The sequence below is a fragment of the Octopus bimaculoides genome, chromosome Z, assembly GCF_046866305.1.
Source record: "Octopus bimaculoides isolate indiv1 chromosome Z, ASM4686630v1, whole genome shotgun sequence".
Lineage (NCBI taxonomy): Eukaryota > Metazoa > Mollusca > Cephalopoda > Octopoda > Octopodidae > Octopus > Octopus bimaculoides.
The window spans coordinates 27759043-27779192 of record NC_142944.1 but is presented as its reverse complement, the minus strand read 5'-3'; positions in this window follow the sequence as shown (position 1 = coordinate 27779192).

Here is a 20150-nt window from a genome sequence, read left to right as displayed (position 1 = left end):
ATGTATTTGTATATATGGAGGATTCTTTAGCATGCACAAGGTAGCATAACCAATCAGCTGCATGCTGCTTGATGCTGTTAATATGATTAGGCTTTGCTAATGATGGCTTTTTTAATTCCCAAATTCTTAATATTTCATTCTGTGGTGTGCATATTTAAGACCTTGATATCTTAAATGTGTCATTTCCTCAAGTGTTTTATGACAAAAGAAGCATCGGCACAGAGATGCTTTTTAACCCAGATGTGCTCTTTTCTGATGGTACTTTCTATATATGTGTGTGTACATATAGCATTACACCAAATGAGGCTATATTACAAATGGAGCATAAGTCCACTAAGCATAATAATAAAATATTGAGAACAAGCAATATTATCACAGTCTGTTAGCACAAATTTACATACATTCACTTACAATACATTGGCAGTTATGTGGGGAGGTTGCATATCATTATACCTCCTTCCTGACATACATATCCCATACTTCATATGTATCTTATATTATTCAGTGTGTTACCTTTCCAAAAACTATTTTTTAAAAAGTTTCTGAATGAGAATTCTTACTGAAAGATTAAAGGCACAGGAACACTTTCACCTGCCTGTCAGCTATTTGCAATGAGTAATTGACAACAAAACCATAGAGGTCGTGTACCACCCTGATAGCTGATTGCAGTAATGTGTAACATCATAGTCAAAAATGAGTTTTACATCCTGTATTGCAATTCTCTCGACATCATTATCATTTAGCATTGGTTTTACCATGCTAGTTGGACGGTTTGACAGCAGTTGGCCAACTGAAGAGCTGCCCAGACTCTTGTCTGTTTTGGTATGGTTTCTATGGCTGGATACCCTTCCTAATGCCGACCACTTTACAGAGTGTGCTGAGTGCTTTTTACATGGCACTAACACCCATGATCCTGCAAGATTAGGAATGCTCAGTAGAAGAGAGATATAGGGGACATGCTTGTATGCAAGGACAAAATATTTGTGTTTTTTTTTTACTTTATTCCAGCATGCTATCATAGCATTGCATTTACTTTCACAGACTCATGCATTTTCCCCTACAAAACCATGTTAAAATATCTTTCAATGGATGTACGATGAAACAGTAAATTTGTTTCTTCCACAAAATATACTTGTAAAATAGGACACGTCTTATAAGTCAGCACATATTGTAAATACATTCAAACTAGAGCTTGCACAAGGTCAAACCTATATGCTCATGCACTTCTAGAAATAGCCACAGTATGAATACACATACAGATGCACTATACATAACCATATAGTTTTGCTTTTTGCTTACTCTAAATAAATATAGCTGGGCTTGTGTGAAGGGGTTGCTGAAGAGTTCCTAGCTTTGGATAAAAGAAAATACAGGTGGATCAGTTAATTATGATTTTATTCAACATATTCTCCTCTCAGATTCACACACTTATTGCAGTGGTCCTTCAGTTTTTCTAAGCCTTGTAAAAGAACTCAGAAGGTTTAGCCTCCAACTAGGACTTTTGCAACACCTTTAAAGTCAGGAACTTTTCTGCACTACTTTGTATGTGAATATACCTCCAATTAAGATGGCAGTTCTTCTTGTCCAAAGACTAAGAAGAGTAGTATGTTTGGCTATGTAAAGCAATCCTAAATTGACAGGCTCTGATGCACTAGTATAGCTAGAGTGTGTGCCACCCCCAGATCCCACAAAATGCACATATTACCATTAGCAGATTCAAAAGTACCCCACCACCCCAGCTACGCTAGTGCTCTGATGCTGTTCATGCTTGCATTTAGCAGCTTTGAAGTGAGTTCATGGAATTTGATCCCACTCTTTAGATTTGGAAATCTGATCAGTGACTCAGTGATATGGGTTAATAACAGTACCCAGCAAGCTGTAAATTTCACATTGGAATGGCCTTCTCAGTAAATTGCTTTACAGGGCTGAAGACCTCCACCTAGCATGGAATTGCTAAAAGGGTGCCAAAGAGGACACTAGACTGCCCAAGAGAGTCCACTCCTTTGGTTGCTGTTGAGGAATCTCCATGTTTATACATACCTACACTTCAATGTCCATGTATTAAGTGGGCGTGTCTGCATGTTAGTGGCCATGTATGTGTATGCATTCTCATATAGGCAGATATCAGCATCGCCTTTCTGGCACTTGTGCCCATGGCATGTCTAAGGACTTTCGAGTGAGATCGTTGCCAGTGCTCCTGGACTGGCTCTTGTGCGGGTGGCACATAAAATACACCATTTTGAGTGTGGCCGTTGCCAGTACCGCCTGACTGGCCTTCGTAGGATTTTCGAGCGAGATCATTGCCAGTGCCCCTGGACTGGCTCTTGTGCAGGTGGCACATAAAATACACCATTTTGAGCGTGGCTGTTGCCAGTACCGCCTGACTGGCCTTCGTGCGGGTTACACGTAAAAGCACCCACTACACATCTGAGTGGTTGGCGTTAGGAAGGGCATCCAGCTGTAGAAAATCTGCCAAATCAGATTGGAGCCTGGTGTTGCCATCTGGTTTCACCAGTCCTCAGTCAAATCGTCCAACCCATGCTAGCATGGAAAGCAGACGTTAAACGACGACGATGATGATGATATCCACTGATGGATACATGTATGGTGTTGTATACATGCATATTTCCACTAGTACATACCTGTTCCAAAGCATATATGAAAATATGTTGGTACACATGTGTACATGCATACATCCCCATATACAGTTCTATATTTAAGAGATGAGGAATTATTTACATTATTTACATTTGACGGATATTTGTCCTCATCTTGTTTGTTGTTAACACAACGTTTCGGCTGATATACCCTCCAGCCTTCGTCAGGTGTCTTGGGGAAATTTCGAACCTGGGTTCTCATTCCTAACGATGTTACTATTATTATATTATTATTATTATTACTATTATTAATCAGGTCACTGCCGTGAATCAAACTCGGAACCTTGGGGTTAGTAGCCTGTGCTCTTAACCACTACGCCATATGCCCGTAGTAACATCATTAATAGTAACATTGTTTGGAATGAGAACCCAGGTTCGAAATTTCCCCAAGACACCTGACAAAGGCTGGAGGGTATATCAGCCGAAACGTTGTGTTATCAACAAACAAGATGAGGACAAATATCCGTCAAATGTAAATAATGTAAATAATGCATCCCCATGTAGTTATACATATTTCTTGCATCTCTTTATATATACGGTTCTTTTACCAGGGCTCTAAATGGCTATGAGTATGTAGGCAGATATATGTATACTTATATAACTACGTATACACAGATATGAATATATATGCATGCACCCACATAGATTTGCCTGCATTATATTCACATTTTTTGTGTGTGTCAATGCATGCTTTTATATATATGTGACTACTGTATGTCTATATATATATATATGTGCACACACACATTCCATGTGTACACACAAGTATACATATACTTACGCAAAAAATTATATTAACCAAGCATCTGCTTGTAAAGTCTTATTGATAAGCATAAAGACTTACAGTAATGACTTGCCATATCGCAGTTCACCTATTGTGACCTCAGTACATTGTGGGTTTTTCTGGCTAATATATATAAATTGTGGGTTTCTGTGGCCAATAGGTATTTATATTCTTTTAGATTTTAATTATTTCTGTGGTAAAATAAGCATTTTTATGCCTAGAAATTAATAAATAGAAATACAGTACAGTACTGCACTGTATAACACATTAATTAAAATGTATTAAAAGAAAATATGTAGTGTACAATAGATGAGTAAGCAAAGAATTGCACATATTGTATGGAAAATGAAACTCAGGAAGCAAGTGTGTGGTGTTATTTTGCATTTGTGGGTAAAACTGAATTTATTTCAAGCCCTATAATGTTGCCCAAGCGTTCTGCACCTTCTAAGGCTTCTGTCAGTGAAGCCAAGTGCCAGAGGAAGATACTAGAGCAGAGAAGATGGGACTCCTCGACATGCTTAAGGAAGGGAGAAGGTATGTGGATGTAGGCCACCATTACAGCATCAATGAATCTACTGTTTGCTACATCAAGAAGGACGAAAACATATAAGGGCGACAGCAAGTATGACTTTTATCAAGACTGTGAAAAGGGTGGTAATTGCACTAAATACCAACACCATCCATGAGAAGGCCAGGTTTATAGTAAGTTTATGGATGGCGCTGATGATGGCCCAGATGACCCTGAATCAGGACCATCTACAACATCTCTCACCAAAGCAACCGAATTTAATGCCAGCAAGGGTTGGTTTGATAAATTTCAAAGGAGGTTCAACCTTAAGAGTGTGTCCCTACATGGAGAAACTACTTCTGCTGACAAACCTGCCACTGAGGAGTATGTGAAAGAGACGTTCAAGACCATCATTGAGGAAGGGGGATATTTGCATGAACAAGTTTTCAATATGGATGAGACTGTCCTCTTTCAGAAATGGATGCCATTGTGAACTTTCATTATGAAGGAGGTGCCCAGAGCCCCTGGATTTAAGGTGTGCAAAGATCACCTCACAATTATATGTGGAAATGCTGCAGACCTTATGGTAAAGCCAGGGCTTATTTATAAGTCCAAAAACCTAAGGGCCCTCAAAAACAAAAATAAGAACCTGCTGTCAGTGCATTGGATGCACAAGCAGAAGGTATGGATAATGAAACCACTGACATTGGATTGGTTTCACCCCCGAAGTCAAGGTTTTTCTTGCCAAAAAAGGACTGGAATTCAAAGTGCTTCTCTTAATGGACAATGCTGGAGGTCATGCACTCGACCTGTTGTATGAGGGTTTACAAATTGAATTCTTACTGCTGAACACAACATCACTGATCCAACTCATGGATCAAGGTGCTATTCATGCTTTTAATACACTCTATATGCGAAACTCCCTGCAACACCCAGTCGAGGCAATGGACTTGGATTATAACTTCTCACTGAAGGAGTACCGGCATGGTTACACCAATGCAACATGTCTCCAAAATATTCAGAAGGCCATAAAGGAAATGAATGAAACTTTGAATTGCCAGCTGAAAGAAATTGTGGCCAGAAGCAGTCTACGACTATAAAGGATTCTCTCCTGATGAAATTCACCACTCTGCAGGGGATAAGGTAGTGAAGCTGGCAAAATTGCTAGGAGGATATTGCTTCACCAATATGACTACCAAAGACATTAATAACCTGATCAAGGCTCACTCAAATCCATTAACATGAAGATCTGACAGAGATGACAGTCAGCAAGTGAGAAAGAAGTCATCCTGTCAATAGAACATCACTCAAGTCTAGCAAAAATTGCAAAAAAACTTCAAAGAATGGCAGAAGATTGAGACCCCCAGATGATTCATGCGTTGCAGTTCAGAAATGCAATTGACGGAACCCTTATAAAAACCTCCTTACACAGAAAAAAAGGCAGTACCAGCAAATACCTGTCACTATGTTCCTATCCTGCAAAAAAAAAAAAAAAAAAAAAGTTAAAAGACAGGTACTCCTAAGAGTGTGGGAGAGTTTATAAAAGCTTAAATATATAAAAATAAAATAAGTGTACATAAATTATAAAAATGATTTTAAAAATATACAGAAAGGCAGACTGTATGACACATGTGTACGAACAGCCATGCTACATGGCAGTGAAACATGGGCTGTGACTGCTAAGGATATGTGTAAGCTTGCAAGGAACGAAGCCAGTATGCTCCGATGGATGTGTAATGTCAGTGTCCATACTCGACAGAGTGTAAGTACCTTGAGAGAAAAGTTGGACCTAAGAAGCATCAGTTGTAGTGTGCAAGAGAGACGATTGCACTGGTATGGACATGTGGTGAGAATGGATGAGGATAGCTGTGTGAAAAAGTACCACACCCTAGCGGTTGAGGGAACCCGTGGAAGAGGCAGGCCTAGGAAGACCTGGGATATGGTGGTGAAGCACGACCTCCGAACATTGGGCCTCACCGAGGCAATGACTTGTGACCGTGACCTTTGGAAATATGCTGTGCGTGAGAAGACCCGGCAAGCCAAGTGAGACCAAAAATCCAAGGCCTCTGCCAGGGATGTAGTCATCCCATTTACGCGTAACATTCCTTCATTGGACACTAAACACCGCTTGCGAAGACATGGTGAGGCAAGTGAAATCAGAATCAAACCAAATTTGTAGGAACACTAGACTCGGCTTGTGAAGACCTGTTGGTGCAAGCGAAATCGAGATGGCACCTGTACCAGTGTGACACGTAAATAGCACCAGTGTGATCGTTACCAATGTTGCCTTCCTAGCACTTGTGCCAGTGGCACGTGAAAAGACATTCATGCAAGATCGTTCGTCGCCTTCCTGGCACATGTGCCAATGACAGGTGAAAAGATATTCGAGCAAGATCGTTCATCGCCTTCCTGGCACAAGTGCCAGTGGCACGTAAAAAGACATTCAAGCAAGATCATTGCCAGTGCTGATGGACTGGCCCTCGTGCCAGTGGCACGTAAAACACCCACTACACTCTCGGAGTGGTTGGCGTTAGGAAGGACATCCAGCTGTAGAAACTCTGCCAAATCAGATTGGAGCCTGGTGTCGCCTCCTGGTCCACCAGTCCTCAGTCAAATTGTCCAACCCATGCTAGCATGGAAAGCGGACGTTAAATGACGACGATGATGATGATGATGACAGAACAGTACTATTTCTACTTTGTGGATTTTCACCTATTATGGGGGATTTTGGAATGTAGCACCCGTGATAGTCAAGGGATTACAGTATATCTAAATACAAGTATATATATAGTGACATACAGCTAGATACATCCATATGCTTATAGATATTGAGTATATATGTGTATCCCTAGCTCTTGAGCATGTGAAGTTTTACATGTATAACTTAATTTCTTATTAAAGGTTAATTTAAAAGGATGTATACAGAACTGTACATGGTATGTATTTGTGGAACTTCATACCTATATAAATTACTCAATATAGATACATAGTAATGTAGAATCATTATAGATAACTATGTAGATAATTGCAAATAACTTGTGGATGTAGAAAAATGAGGGGAAAGTTGAAGTGTTAGTTGTTAATTGGTGCAAGTGGATTTTTATATTTAAGATTGCTCATGGAGAAGGAATGGGGGAAGTAATTAGCATGTTTAACTATTGGGGTTTAAAATGATTTAGATGTTTAAAGATTTTTGTGTTTGCAGGAAGAGATAGTTGTGGTTCAGTGGTTGGGGCTTAGGTGACAAAATTTCCTGTAATTCAGCACTACTGAGTCAGCAAGATCTTTTTGTTTACTTGGTATGGTTGTGCATGGGACAATATTTTCCTATCAATGTGAAATGAGATATTTTCAGATTTGTTTTATTTACATAGTAAAGTGTTGTTTTTTCCCTTTTGAGTTGCAAAACATGTGCATGTGTTGATGGTGTTTTGTTTTGAACTAGTAAACAATTTTGAACCATGTGTGTGTGTGTATGTGTGTGTGTGTGTGTATGTGTGTGTGTGTGTGTGCACGCATGCACATGTGTGTAGCTGTGCATCCTGTTACATGTTGTTATGCTATAGTGTTACTCCATGAGACAGTTTCTGTTTAGAGGAGAGAATGAAGGGGTATTGAAGTTGTGAGTAGAAGTGCTAGGTGTACAGTTTTGGTTTGCATATTATGGTAGTTGTTGTTGGTTATATGATTAGCTATACTTCTTACAAAGTTATTAGTTGTGGAATATGATATTTTTATACTGTGCTTGTTTATCAGTTTGTGGTACTTGTGATTGGAGTGGAAGTGTTTTTAAAAGATTTTAAAGAATTGGCTGGCTATTGGTTTGGAGACTTGTGTGCTGATGGAGGATTGAACCAGATACTTTTTCTTTCCTTGGTTTAGTTTATTGTTGCTGTTATTTTATTTTTGTGTTTGACTTTACCTATGTAACTGTTGTACAATACTTCGTTGAATGGTGTTGTTCTTTCATTCAATATTGATTCAATGGATGATAAAGAAGAAAGTATTAGTGAGATGTTCTTGATGAAGTTCTTAATCATATTATGAGAATTATTTTTTTCAAAATCTGTGCATTGAAGTTTCTGAGTAGACTAGTCATGGTTAACTTGTGGCTCATGGGACTTTCTGAAAGACACATCTAACAAATGTTAAGTTATGTCTCATGCAACCAGCTTCTTGAAAAAGGTTGCCCATGCCCAGAGTAGACCATCATCTCTATAGAGACCATCTGAAATGAAGAGGAATTTGATATGTAGTGCTGATAATATGTATTGATCAACAATGTGACTAACGTCTACTAAGCCTTTTGAACCCATGCTGACATCAAATGGTTCTTTGGTGTTTTTCTTAATCCAGTATACACTATTGTGAAAAAGATGGAATTTCCTGGCTTGCAATAATATCTCAATTTTTGTGTCTTTGTTATGATTGATTTGGCCAAGCTGTTGTAAATATTGTTAATCATCTTGAAATTGTAATGTAATAGTTCTTAATGTCAAACTGGGAGAAGTAACAAAATATGTTTTACTTGGGATCTATTTAAGCCATTCAATTACAGTAAAAGTGTTACACTAGAGATGTAGCACTGGCCGTGCTTTTATTTTGGATATGAATGTACCAATGATTTTCTGGTTAATGGTGCCTAAGTCCAATTTCGGAGTTTATTAACCTGACAGATGAGTTGTTATTGAAATTGGGCTTGTGATCTTTCATAGCGATATATAAGAAGTTGGATGTTAAGTTATCTGCTCTGTCTTGAATTTTTAAGTCAGAGGTTTTATTTTTCTGTTGTGTTTATGTTGTTTTAAAGACATGTCATGTTTTGTTTTGTTTTTTATATGTGTTAGAGACTGAGTTAGGAAGGAGGTGATTGTAAGAAGTTTGACTTTGTTAGAAGTTGCTTGTCATCTGATTTTAAAGACAAATGTGTGGCAGTTTTGATGTAGTCCATTTTCTACTTGATTTCATTTTGTGGGGTATTCATCCAGTTGTTAAATCTTATGTTCTTGATCTTGCAAATAGTTCATCTTTGAAAGAGTGTAATAATGGATTAGGTAGTGGACATTTAACTGTCATAAATCCATACTTGTTACTGGAATTTTTGTCCCGTTTGTCATTTTCAAAGTGGCAAATTTTCCATCAAGGTCCCGGTTATTTGCAGGAGTATCTTCAGGTAATGTTTCTTCATTGTTATCAGTATATTCTTAATGGAAATGCATATGATTTTGATGCATCTTTTCAAATTATTTATCAATGTTAAGAAAGCATTCACATCAGAACAGCTATTAAATTGGTTTCAAATTTTAGTACAAGGCTAACAATTTTGAGGTGGGTGTGCATAACTGGTACTTATTTTAACAACTCTGAAGAGATTTGAACCCAGAATGTAATGATGGATGAAATGCTGCTAAGCATTTTGTACAGTATGCTAATGATTCTGACAGCTCGTCACCTTGCAACAAAGCTATTATATTGATGTTTGTTTTTATGTGAAACTACATATAAAAAGCAGTTGGCATTAAATGGAATTATCATTCAATACTTCGAGGTTACTGTTAATATTTTCGTTGTAAAATTTAACATGTACATATTGTTCATTTTGGTTGCATACCTAACAGCTTATTTGGGTATATGTTTATCTGTTCTTTTTTTCTTGCTTTACTGCATGTTTGTATGTTTGTCTTTGTGTTACTGTGCTTCTTGATGCGATTGTTTCTGAAAAGATATTTTCTTCTAATTTTTCCTAACTCTTAGCTTATTTTGATTTGCTTAATGTAAATAGTCTGACAATTTATATACTTGTGGTATGTGGGAGTGTGCACATGCATGTGCATCTACACATGCACATGTATGCACATGATTATGTGTGTATATTTCTTACGTATACTTTATACATATATGCATAGGTAGGTATGCTAATACATATACATGCATGCACACACACATGCAACCGTGCGTGTGCTGTTCATAGAAACTAGAGTTTACTTAGTTGCTACCCCTTAGAACCTTTCAACTTGAAATTGTCTCATCCCTTTCACCATGCTATAACAGCTACTCACACTTCTTTCACCCATATTTTGCTGTTTATGTCTATGAAATGTTATATTGCTTTAATCAAAATGAAAATAAAATTTCGTATTGACACTGACCTGCCCTCACATACATATAGCAAGATAGATATACACTGACATACATTCATGCATGTCAGTTGTCACATATGTATATGTATGTGTAGATGTGTTAAATAATGTACCGTTACATATGTATATATATATGTGTAGATGTGTATGTGTTTAATAACGTACCTATCGCGGAAAGACACATACACTGAGACATATGCACACTCATACACTTACACACATACACTCACCGACAGATACACAGTCATATACAAAATGTGATGTCGTTGTGGTATAAAATGTCTTGTTGACAATAGAAAGATTATCTCTATAAAATGTTATATTGTTTTAATCGAAATGAAAATAATGAAAATAAAAATAAAATTTCGTATTGACACTGACCAGCCCTCACATACATATAGTATGTTTAATAACATACCTAACGCAGAAAGATACACACACTGTGAGACATATACACACTCATATACTCACACGCATACATTCACAGACAGATACATAGTCATATACAAAATTTGACGTTGTCGTCAGTTGTCATATATGTGTATGTATGTGTAGATGGGTGTGTTCAATAAAGTACCGTTACATATGTATATTTATGTGTAGATGTGTGTTTATTAATGTACCAAACACGGGAAGACATGCACACACTATGAGACATACACACACTCATACACTTACACACATACACTCACAAACAGATACACAGTCATATACAAAATGTGATGTTGTCGTCGTGGTATAAAATGTCCTGTTGACAACAGAAAGATTGCTGCGTTGAAGATGTTTGTAAGCCATTCAAGAACACACAAAAACCGTTAGTTTCACTTCAACATTTAAATTTCATTTGTGTCAAAAACAGGTCGTTTTGAAACCGCGACCTGTTCACTGACAAAATTTTGTGCTGCATCTGAGAAAGTAACAGTTAGTTCATGGTATATAAGTATGTATATATGTAAATGTGCATGCATATACGCATGTACGTATGTATGCTGTGGCGGACTGGCCAGGTTGCCAGCTTGCCCGATGGCAAGTGGGCCCCTGCACCATTAAAATCCACATATGGGTGCCCATGTTAGTATCTAAGGGGCCCATCCCCTCAAGTTTGAGAATTTTTTATTCACTTCTAGAAGAATGCATTAATTATTTCAGCCTGGATGTGTTTGTAGACAGTTGAAAAGAATACTTTTAACAAAAAAAAAATGACAGCATTGTAGTTGTGGGTGGGCCCTTGTAGTGGCGTGTGTGGCCGCCATTGGCCGCCATCTTGGAAAGTGCCATTGCGCATGTGCAAGGGACTTGCCGTCAGCGGAAATACCCGAGCACGCATGCGCAATGCAACAGGTGGAGAGAGAGAGCAATAGCGTTCGTCCTCTTTTCTATCTAGCAGCGGTCGTGACAACACGTATCTTCCAGTGCTCTCTCAACTCGACACCGACATGTGGTCGAAGCTTCCTTGGTATTCTAGCGGCATGCCTGTTCACCCAGGAACGAAACGGCTCTACACCAACCTAGAATAAATTATTGATCTGCTGTTACCGTTATCCCTCGTGTTGTTGTATTTCTGGATTTTAATGATTAATATAAGAACTGGGGAGAGATGGCCGAGCCGTCATATCTCATTCAATTCTTATACCCTCTTAGTCTCCTGGATACATACATACATACATACATACGTACATAGTACATATGTAAGTGTGTAGACGTGTCTGCATGTATGTTTATATACTGATATGTGTGTGTTCAATTGTATATATAACTGTTACTCCATCGAAGGTTGTGTGTGTGTATATATATATATATATATATATATATATATATAACGGCAAAGATTTATTGTAGCGGCATGTTGTAAGATGTGAAAGATGAAAGAAGAACAGTGATCGAAGTTGTAAAGAAGTATTTATTTACCGTTACTTTAATATATGCCATACCACGACGGGTAGGGTAGTGTAATAGTATAACACAGTTCATAAAGCATGCACGGTAAAGAAAGTTAATTTCTGCCTGTATATGTGTGTACACGATCTCACAGTAGTATATATAGAGAGAGATGGCAATGTTACAGAGAAAAGGTAATGAGTTAGTGAAAGTGGTGGGACGAAACAACTGCTTCGATGGTGACTTACCATAGTTGTCTCTTTGTGCCTTTACTTTCAGAGACAGAGTTTTGTTCAGCCAGTCAGCCAGACTCGATTCTCATTAACTGACTTTGGCTTACGGAGTTCTTGTTTTTATAACTATCCAAAACCAGCCAGAAGGATAGACATATTGTTGTGAACAATAGATTTCGTTGACAGCTTGCTATCTCTATTCTAGCTTTTGGTGGCCTAGAAGAGGTCAGAAGGGTCAAGTGACAAAGACATAATTCTGCTTGGCGAAGGCATCTGGTAAATGTAACTGCTGTCACTCACAGAAAAAACTATTGTTTTACCGTGAGAAAGGTGCTGTTGAACTGTTAAATGAAATTTGGCTATCGAGAATCGAATCCACTCTATGTCTACATGAAGCCACTACATCTATGTTCGGAGCATACGATCTCAGATCAGGTCACTTGCTATGCAAGCACATCTCCATAAATAGAAAGACTATCTCTGTCAAATGTTATGTAGTGAAACTAACACCTCGATCACCATTACATACAAAACTACCTATCGCCATTCTTCTCATTTAAATATAAATAAGCGCGAGCGTAGCGGAGAACCCACCTCCTTGTCATCATGTGACTGCTTAATATTCGAAGCGGCAACTTCTTCGAACCGTTCCCGCCAGAACGCAAACTGACCAATCACAGCCCTTAATAAGGTCACGTGATAGTGTTTTTCCGATACCGTCTTGGAGCCGATAATTCGCTATAAATAGAGCAACTCATACCCACCAAATTCGTCTCGGTTCAGTTCTCTTTGAGATCTGTTCCGTGTACCACACGACAGCAGCAGCAACAATCAGCCAGCGACCACTTCAACAGCTTCGTCCAGCCAACGATGACCACCGCCGTCGCCACATCAGCAACACGAGTCTACGACTACTAACCAGCATCATCGTCATGACCAACACGATTACTACCAAGCAGCCTCTTCACCACCAGCGTCTACACGACTTTCTATGTACACCAAACTAAACCACCGTGGCACATCTCTTTCTTCGATTCTGTTAGGTGACTCAGCTTCACCACGATAAATAAACAGACAAGAATTTCAGCCAGCGACGAACATCTGTATAACAAGAATCACGGCCCGGCATCGATGCCACAACATCACAACTAGTGATCAGCTCTGCCACACACAGCCTCAACTCACTTCACATACAGACTTTTCCTATAGTGTACTAAGAACTGGTATAAATGCTCACGTGTTATTGACTCTCTTTCTATCTGCTGTAATAACTCAAATACACATACATGTATCACTCACATACACACTTTTCTTTGTACGACGGCCTGTCTTTGATTATGTTCTTATATGTCGCATTCACACTCTCACATACACATACATCTTTTATGCCACAATAAATATCTCTGTTATTGATCTCATACGGTTGTCTTTTCTATCGTTTCATTACTGGTCATCTATGTTATCGTAGTATAACATATCATGTAAATCATCATTGATATATTATTTTGTGTTCGACCGTGTGACACGTTTAAATAAAAGGAGTCCTCTGTTTTTCCATTCGTCACCATTTCTCCTTTTTGAGTTCGCACGGTCGTTCTTACAGTTATATTGTTTTAATCGAAAGGAAAATAAAATTTCGTATTGACACTGACCAGTCCACACACACATACAGTATGTTTAATAAGGTACCTAATGTGGAAAGACACATATTGTGAAACATTTTCACACTCATACACGCACACACATACATTCACAGATAGATACATAGTCATTTACAAAATGTAACGTCGTTGTCGTGGTGGTGGTGGTTAGAATTAAATGTACTCTTTTACTTGTTTCAGTCATTTGACTGCGGCCATGCTGGAGCAACCGAAACATATTGTATATTTAATAACGTACCTAACGTTGAAAGACACACACACACTGTGAGATATATACAGTCATACACTCACACACGTCATGGTGGAGGTTACAATTAAAAGTAAAGGTATAAAAGTGGAACATATTGTCATCGTGGTGGCTACAATTAAAGGTAAAAGTATGAAAGTGAAACAGTATATCACATTACAATATAGATGTTATTCCTATCCATATCACACATGATATGGATAGTGTTATTGGACGCTCAGGAAAGGAAAGAAAGAGTGTATGACGTTTCGGGCGTAGCCCTTCGTCGGAAAGATGGAAAGTTCGGAGAATGGAAGAACGGAGAAAGAGGAAAATGGTACCGATGCCGACGAGGTTACATTGTGAAAAGACCGGAAGAGGAGGTGGTGGGGGAAAAGTTCTTTCTAAGACAGGAGAGTGAAAAAGGGAGATGAATATCTGTGTGTGTGATAACAGAACGTGTGTGTGCGTATGTATGTGTGTGTGTGTGTGTGCATGGTTTGGTGGTTTATCTGTTAGTGTGTGTGTGTGTGTGTGTATGACGTAGTGGAAGAAATTAGTAGCAGGACTGGTTAGTGGACGCTTATAGACAGTGTTAGGTAGAAGGTCAACAGGTGGTTTTTTGAGTATGTGTGTGTTCGTGTTTGTGTGGGGTTGTAGGTGTTGGGTACGTGTGTGTGTGTGTATTTTGTATGAGCGCGCGTGTGTATGTGTATGTTTTTGTGCGTGCGTGTGTGTGGCTTTCACTAGAATTTCACTGGAAAAGTAGATATAAGATTGCCAAGATTTTGTCTCTCTCATCAAAGATCAGTGGCTATCGGACGCTAACGAAGGGAAATAACCCTGAAACCCGGGTCCGTTCGTGCTACAGATCATGATGGGAGGGATAACTTCCCTTGGCAAACAGGACACAGTAGTGTGTCGATAAGCCAGCTGGAGGAGATGTCCTCCTGGGGCTAAAAGCAACAGTAACATCCACCCCTAGGGGTCAGCCACACTTAAGTGGCAATATACTACACTTTATCGTGCAGTTACTGTTAATACTTCATTTAGAGAATTAACATATATGTATATACATATATACATGTATATGTGTGTGTGTATATGTGCGCGTGTATACACACACACACACACACACACACACATATATATACATACATATGTACATACATATGTATATGCATATACATGTATATATATATATGTGTGTATATATACGTGTGCGTATGTATATATATATATATACACACATATTTATATACATATACATATGTACATATATATGTACATATACATATATATATATATATATATATACGCACATATATGTATAAACATATATATACATATACATATATAAATCCATACAATATACGAGTATATGCATATATATGTACATGTATGTACACACCTTCATCTACATGTACACATAGATACATAACTGGGTACATGACGTGGCAAAAGAACATGGACAAAATGATAAACAAGGTACAATAAACAAGCAAGCCACATAGAAACATCTCCTTCATCAGGTGCCACCATTAAAACACCGGCGTTTCGAAGAATTAAGGCAGTACGCATCGCTGAAATGGTTCTTCCCACGAACACAAATTAAATCATTTTCGTGGAGGATAGTGGCGGACGGAAAACAAGACAGGAAAACGAAACGGTGAATAAACAAACAAGCAAAAAGGCTGAACAGCTAGACGTGAAGTGTGTATGTATTGAACGCTGTGAAGCACGTACAGGAGGGGCAAAGAAGTACGTGCGAGCTTGGGGATTCCAAGAACGAAAAGAAATAGCAGCCGGACACACGTGACCAAGGCTGTGTGAAGAGAAAGAGTAGCAGAGGGAAAAGAAGGGGAGGAAGTAGAATAAAAGTGAGCAACGAGAGGTAGAGAGAGGGAGAGAGAGAGAGAGAGATAGTAGTAGTAACGGTAAGAGGCGAAGGACGAGTAACAAGAGATAGAGAGAGAGAGAGATAGTAGTGACAGGTAGAGGCGAAAAACAGTAGAGGGAAGAATGAGAGGGGGAGATAGAAATAAAGATAGAGAGATATAAGCAATGTTAAATCTCTGAACGAGCTATTAACAGTAACTGCACGACAAGGTGAAGTATATTTGCCACTTAAATGTGGCTGACCCCTAAGGGTGGATGTTACTGTTGCTTTTAGCCTCAGGAGAACATCTCCTCCAGCTGGCTATCGACACACATCTGTGTCCTGTCTGTATTTGCAGCGTACGACAATCGCTGAGGACGGGAAAATACCCAGCAACTCGAGTCCGTACGTATCGCAGATCAAGATGGGAAGGATAACTCCCCTTTGCAAATACAGACAGGACACAGATGTGTGTCGACAGCCAGCTGGAGGAGATGTTCTCCTGGTGCTAAAAGCAACAGTAACATCCACCCTTAGGGGTCAACCACATTTAAGTGGCAAATATACTTCACCTATATATATATATATATATATATATATATATATATATATAATATATAGTTTTAGGGAAAATAACCAATTTTCAAGAACTCATCGATGAAAATCCACTATCACATATAGAAAAATTAATAATTAAAAGCACAATAAATATATACACATATATATGTACATATATCTATATATCTATATATACATATAGATACACACACACACACACACACATACATATATGTATATCGTAGCACTCCGTCGGTTACGACGACGAGGGTTCCAGTTGATCCTGCTTGTAAAATTAACGCATAAGTGGCTGAGCACTCCTCAGACATGTGTACCCATAACATAGTTTTCGTAGAGATTCAGCGTGATACACAGTGTGACAAGGCTGGCCCTTTGAAATACAGGTACAACAGAAACATGAAAAAAGAGTGAGAGAAAATTGTGGTGATAGAGTACAGCAGGGTTCGCCACCATCCTCTGCTGGAACCTTGTGAAGCTTCAGGTGTTTTTGTTCAATAGACACTCACAACGCCCGGTCTGTGAATCGAAACTGCTGCCCTAACCACTGGGCCATTGCGCCTCCACACATACATATATGTATACATACATACATACATACATACATATATATATATATATATATATATATATATATATATATATATATATATATATATATATATATATATATATATATATATATATATATATATATATATATATATATATATATATATATATATATATATATATATATATATATATATATATGATAAATAAATTCAAAAAGGGATAAAACTCTTTTACAAGAATTTTATCAAGAAGCCAGTGTGTAAAAAAAATCATAAGGGAAATTTCTATTCCCAAGAATATAATTATTCGTTTATATTTATATAAAGGGCATTATTACAGAAAAATAATAACGCCACACAGTTGACTTCTCAAAATAACCACATTTAGTACCTAATGCGAGGAAAAACAACCAACAGAAGACGATCAACTTTCTTTTAAATAAACTTATATATACACACACACACATATATATATAGCTATGATTGACCGTTGACCGAACACTATTCAATTTTTTTCTCCGTGTTTTTCTCCTTGTCTCCGTATTCTTTCTTTTGAAGAGCGTAGCTCGAAACGTTAAAGACTTTCCGTATTCCCGAGCGTCATACTAATACATCCTTTTGTTGTTTACACCACCTGTCCTCGTCTGTTGTTGTTTTTTCGTACATTCTCCCATATATATATATATACATATGTACATATATACACACACATAAATATATATATATATATATATATATATATATATATATATATATATATATATATATATATGTATATATATATATATATATATATATATATATATACATATGTACATATATACACACATAAATATATATATATATATATATATATATATATATATATATATATATATGTATATATATATATATATATATATATATATATATATATATATATATATATATATGTATATATATATATATATATATATATATATATATATATATATATATATATATATATATGTATATATATATATATATATATATATATATATATAAACATACATACATACATATATATATATCCCTTTTCCCCTCACCTACCATCCCACCACCCTACCCCTCCAACGCTCCATTCTCCGAGCTTTCCAGCGCCTCCAGTCCGACCCCTCCACCTCCCACATCTTCCCTAATCGACCCCTCCCCTCCTTCAAACGAGCCCATAACCTACGAGACCTCTTGTTCCACAGCTTCTTCCCCAACCCAACCTCCCAACCTGGCTCGTTCCCTTGCTCCCGCCCACGCTGCCGCACTTGCCCTTACCTCTCCAACATCACCCTCCTCACCAGCACCCATCACCGACCCTATCGCATCACCGACTCCTTCACCTGCACTTCTACCAACATCATCTATTGTATCTCCTGCTCTCTCTGCCATTCTCTGTACATCGGACAAACGGGGCGCCGCCTGGTCGACCGATTCGTGGAACACCTCCGAGACATCAACGTTGGCAATGACACCCCGGTGTCACGCCACTTCCGTTCTGCCGGTCACTCCTTGCAGCAACACCTGTCCGTGTTTGGATTGTCCATGCACAGGGGCCATCCGGACTCCCGTTTGCGCCGTGAACAGGGATTAACCTTCTCTCTTCGCTCCTTTGCGCCATATGGGCTCAACTCCCCTCCCCTCTTCATCTAACCCCCCCTGCCTCCCCCACCCTCTCTCCTATCACCCATCTCTCCCCCTCCCCCACCTCCCCCTCCTGCTCCGACTCCTACTTCTTTGTACGTCTCTTCACCTCTCTTCACTCCTACTTCTCTTCACTCCCACCTCTCTTCATTCCTACTTCTCTTCACTCCTACTTCTCTTCACTCCTACTTCTCTTCCTACTTCTCTTCACTCCCACTTCTCTTCACCCCTACTCTTTCTCTCCTCTCTCTTACTCTCTCTCACTCTCTTCTCTCGTACTCCCCCCTCTCTCACTCTTTCTCTCTACACTCTTACTCTCTTACACTCTCACTCTCTCTCACTCTCTACACACTCTTACTCTCTCACCCTTACTCTCTTACTCTCTTCTCTCTTTTCTTCTCTCTTTCCCTCTCTCTCACTCTCTTCTCTCTCACTCTTTTTCTCTTCCTCTCTTTCTCCCCCTCCCATACCCACCTTCCCCCTCTCTTACATCCACCTTCCCTCTCTTATACCCACCCTCTCTCCTCTCTTTCTCTCCCCTCCCATACCCACCTTCCCCTTCCCCCTTCATCGTCAACACCCCTTCATAAGCTCATCCCACCACACCCCAACACACTCCTACTCTACCTTCCCACTCCACCCCATCCAATTCCTTACACCCACCACCCACCACTACCCACATACCCCACCCGACACCCCACCCCTCCACATACCCATACCTCTACCCCACCCTCAACCTAACCCACACTCCACCCATGCCTTCCCCACCTCCCAACACCCTCACATCACATCAGACCAACACCCTCACATCACACCACGCACTCACTACAACTGACCAACTCCTTTCTCCCTTTCCCATTTTCACACACACATACGTCAAGATCACCAGCATTCTATCTCCCACACACACAGCCCCTCGTTCTTCGATCACCGTTCTTTCTCCCCCTTTTCTTAGTTCTTCTGTGAAAAAAAATCTCTAACTTCCGGTCAGCCATTACTATGATTAGCCATTTCTATGATTAGCCATTACTATGATTGACCGCTGACTGAACACTATTCAATTTTTTTTCTCCGTGTTTTTCTCCTTGTCTCCGTATTCTTTCTGTTGAAGAGCGTAGCTCGAAACGTTAAAGACTTTCCGTATTCCCGAGCGTCATACTAATACATCCTTTTGATGTTTACACCACCTGTCCTCGTCTGTTGTTGTTTTTTCGTATATTCTCCCATATATATATATATATATATATATACACACACACACATATATATATACTCTTTTACTCTTTTACCTGTTTCAGTCATTTGACTGCGGCCATGCTGGTGCACCGCCTTTAGTCGAGCAAATCGACCCCGGGACTAATTCTTTGTAAGCCTAGTACTTATTCTATCGGTCTCTTT